The following is a 4,700-nucleotide window of genomic DNA, read 5'->3' on the forward strand; positions in this document are numbered from 1 at the left end:
CTGTGTTTCCCTCTGTCTCGTTTTGTTTCTATGCCTGTCCCCCCACACCCCCACCCCCCCCCCCCCCCCCAAGCCCCCAGCCCCCACACCCCGCCCTGTCTCTCTCTCTCTCTCTCCTGTTTTTTTTATTCGTCCTAAATATTACCAAGATCCCGTCTGTTCAACTTGAGTCCATTGATGTTATGTACAATATATGATGCTATACGTAATCCTTCTTTATCATATTATGACAAGGCTCATGGACATAGAGAAACAGTCGCTTTGTAGTCTTGTTTTCATTGTCTGGTTGTTGTTGTTCTTGCAAATTGTCGTTGTTTGTTGCTGTTCAAACATCCCTTCACTCAGTTTCAGTTTCAGTTTCACTTTCTCAAGGAGGCGTCACTGCGTTCGGACAAATCCATACACGCTACACCACATCTGTTGAGCAGATGCCTGACCAGCAGCATAACCCAACGCGCTTAGTCAGGCCTTGAGTGCATGCTTACATATTTGTGTACCTATGAAGGTGGATTTCATTTTACGTAATTTCGCCAGAGGACAACACTCTCGTTGTCATGGGTTCTTTTTCAGTGCGCCAAGTGCGTGCTGCACACTGGACCTCGGTTTATCGTCTCATCCGAAAGACTAGACGCTCAGTTTGATTTTCCAGTCAAACTTAGGAGAAAGGGCGAGAGCGGGATTCGAACCCACACCCTCACGGACTCTCTGTATTGGCAGCTGAGCGTCTTAACCATTCTGCCACCTTCCTCCTAAAAATCTGTGCATCGACCGGGAATCGAACCCGGGTCACCCGCGTGGCAGGCGAGTATTCTACCACTAGACCCCTTCACTAAGGGCTACATTGTGACTGTATGAAAAAATCCATTCATTCATTCATTCAGTCAGTCAGTCAGTCAGTCAGTCTCTCTCTCTCTCTCTCTCTCTCTCTCTCTCTCTCTCTCTCTCTCTCCCTCTCTCTCTCTCTCTCTCTGTCTGTCTGTCTGTCTTTCTGTCTGTCTGTCTTACCTAGCTCGCGAATGTTGAATATTTGTGTTAAACTATTTTTGCTTGATTTCAATTGTCGATTGACTGTGTCATGTCTTTTTCTTCATTGTCATTTAGCATTGAATCCCACTTCAGTAGGGGGCTCTGGAATTATCTGAATAAAACGTTAGTTCGTTCGTTCGTTCGTTCGTTCTCTCTTTCTCTGTGTCTCTCTCTCTGTGCATGGTTACACTCCCATCTGTCTATTTGTCATTTTCTTCTTCTTCTTCTTCTTCTTCTTCTTCTTCTTCTCTCTGTCTGACTCTGTCTCTTCTGTGTCTCCCTCTCTGTTCTATGTCTCTGTGTGTGTGTCTCTGTGTCTCTGACTCTGTCTCTGTGTGTGTGTGTGTGTCTCTGTCTCTCTGTGTGTGTGTCTCTGTCTCTCTGTGTGTGTGTGTCTCTCTCTGTCTCTCTTTCGTGTCTATCTCTATGTCTCTCTCTCTCTCTCTCTCTCTCGTGTCTGTCTGTCTCTCTCTGTCTCTCTATCTACCCATCTGTCTACTTGTCATTATTTTCTTCTTCTTCTTCTTCTTCTTCTATCTGCGTGTCTCTCTCTCTATGTCTCTCTCTTTCTCTGTGAAAGGTGGGTTTATGATGGTATTGTAATGCCAGTGGTTAATGTGTATAAATATCTCGGAATATTTTTCTCTGCGCGTTTGAGTTTTGTAGCTGCATGTACGGATTTAGCTAGCAGAGCAAAGAATGCATTATTGCATATTATAAAGAAACTATGTTTGCTGATTAATAACTCTCTTGACCTCTTTTTGAAAATATTTGATATCCAGATACAACCTATTGTATTATATGGTTCAGAAATATGGGGATTAGATAGAAAAGCTGGTATGAATTGTGAAGCTGTTCATTTATTTGGCCTTAAAAAGTTTCTAGGGGTTGAAATGAGAACACCTAATGACTTAGTGTATGGAGAGACTGATAGGTACCCAATTTATATTAATTCTGCCATTAGATGCATTCGTTATTGGTTGAAATTATTAAAAATGAGTAATAATCGACTGCCTAGGAAATCTTATTTATATTATGCTAAATGATTTAGATTCAAGAGAGAAAAGAAATTGGGTATCAAAAATTCGAGTGTGTTTATGTGAAATTGGGGTTGGGTATGCTTGGGAATTTCAAGGGGTTGGTGATGAAACTAGATTTGTACAAATTGTTCGACAACGATTGATAGACTGTAGGTGGCAGGAGTGGGAAAGCCATATCCAATCAAGCGACAGATTTGACATGTATCGAGTTTATGTTTCAGATCACATAGTGAAGCGATACCTTTTGATTGATTTGAACAGACACCTACGACTTATTCTAACTAGATTCAGATTTGGTATCTCTGAATTAAACATACATAGATATCGTTATAAATTCATTTGTCATTCTGGTTTAATGTGTCCTTGGTGCGGGGAATCCAGAGAGGATGAAGTCCATTTTGTTTTGAAATGTCCTGTCCTTAATGATCTACGAATCCAGCTCATTCCTAAAAAAAATATTATGTATATCCTTGTACGTTTCGACTGTGTTTACTTATGTCATCGGTGGATGAAAACACTATACGTAGTTTCGCTTTGTTTCTCTCTAAAGCATTTCATTTAAGAGAGACACTTATATCCTAGTTTTATTGGAGCTTGTTATGGAATATGCTGCACTGTTTGCATTAACAATTACAATGACACATACAAAACAAAATTTTGTTGTTGCCCCCTGTTCATATTGGACTATGGCCTTGATTGAATAAACCATCTTGAATCTTGAATCTCTTTCTCTGTCTTTCTCGTGTCTCTCTCTGTATCTCTACTGATGTCTCTCTCTCGTGTCTCTCTCTCTCTCTGTCTCTCTCTCCCTGTGTCTCTCTCTGTCTCTCTCTCTCTCCCTGTGTCTCTCTCTCTCTCTATGTGTCTCTCTCTCTCTCTCTCTCTGTCTCTCTCTCGTGTCTCCATGTGTCTCTCTGCCTCTCTCTCTATGTCTCTCTGTCTCTGACTCTGTCTCTCTGTCTCTCTCTCTCTGTCTCTCTCTGTCTCTCTCTGTCTCTCTCTCTCTCTCTCTCTCTCTCTCTCTCGTGTTTCTGTGTGTGTGTATGTCTCTGTCTGTCTCTCTCTCTCTCTCTTCAAAAAACATTGTAACTGTGTTGTCAGAAGTCAGACACAAGGACAAGAAGATGAAAAAAAAAAAAAAAAAAAAAAAGAAGCCAAGTTGTGCTTGTCTGTCTGTCTGTATCCATTGAAATAAAGATGTCCTCTCTGTTTACCTCAGTAGCAGTCTGTTGCAGGTCTGTGTCTCTCGCCGTGTGTCTGTTCCGGCGAAAGTCTCTTTTTTTCTGTGTGTGTGTGTGTCACATTCTATTGAATGCCACCATGTCAAAGAATGATGTCATGCACTCTCTGTGAATAACATTTCCCTCATAAGCGCGCAAGAGTTTTGTGTATGTTTCAGTATCTGCATGGTTTGTTGGTTGTTTTTTTTTATTTTTTTTAATTTTTATCAGCTTTATGTATTTATCTATTTATGTGTTTGTTTGTTTTTGTGTGTGTGTGTGTTTTGGGTTGTTTTTTTTGTTTGTTTGTTTTTGTTTTTTTACTTTGTAATTTTTTTTAAATTTAGTTTTATCTATGCCATATGAAAGTGAATGACGTTGTATTAAAAGTTACCCAATATATTCTGTGTACAATTACAGTGCATGAGTAAATGCGCCGCGTGAAATGGATTTTATGTTTCAGCTGTTGTTGTTGTTGTTGTTGTTGTTGTTGTTAGTAGCATATCGTGTATTTGCTCATTATGTTTTCATTATGGTCTGACTACATCATATTGATTGGCATCCGTGTTTAATTTGATACTACTAAATTACACTGTGTGAAAACATGATCGTAGTTTTTGGTCAGTTGATTCGTTTGTGTTTCGGTATTTTTTGTTCATTGTAGTGATCATACTTTTTTTTTTAACAATCTATTATTCATGCATTTATTTGTTGGTTCTTTATTTTGTTTTTCCCTGTTTGGTTATGTGTTCGTGTACTTTATTCTTTCACTTATATCTGTGTTGTTGTTTCTTTTTTTTTTTTTTTTTTTTTGCGTGGACTTAGACCGTGGAAATAGCATCTGATTGACTCTCTTTCTCCCGCTGTTCTGTTCTCACACAAAGTGTTGAAATGTGCATCAATACATTATTATTAATATTATTATTATTATCATCATCATCGTTGTTGCTGTTGCTGTTATTGATGGTGGGTTGTTTTTTTTTGGGGGGGGGGTTAATGTGTATTTACGTGGTCTTAACAGTGGAAACAGGATCTGCTCTTTCTTCTTCTGATTTCACACAAACTGTTGAAATGTACATCCTTACATTATTATTATTATTATTATTATTATTATCATCATCATCGTTGTTGCTGTTGCTGTTATTGATGGTGTTTTTTTTATGTGTTTTTACGTGGTCTTAACTAACAGTGGAAATAGGATCGGCATGATCGACTCTTTCTCCTTGTAATTTCGCACAAACTGTTGAAATGTTCATCCTTACATTCTTCTTATTATTATTGTTATTATTATTATTATCATTATCATCATCGTCAGTTGTTGCTGTTGCTGTCGTTATTAGTGGTGTTGTTTGGGGTGTTTTTTGTTTGTTTGTTTTTGTTGGTTTTTTATATGTGTTTTTACGTGGTCTTAATT

Source organism: Babylonia areolata, chromosome 35 (assembly GCF_041734735.1).
Source record: "Babylonia areolata isolate BAREFJ2019XMU chromosome 35, ASM4173473v1, whole genome shotgun sequence".
Classification (NCBI taxonomy): Eukaryota; Metazoa; Mollusca; class Gastropoda; order Neogastropoda; family Buccinidae; genus Babylonia; species Babylonia areolata.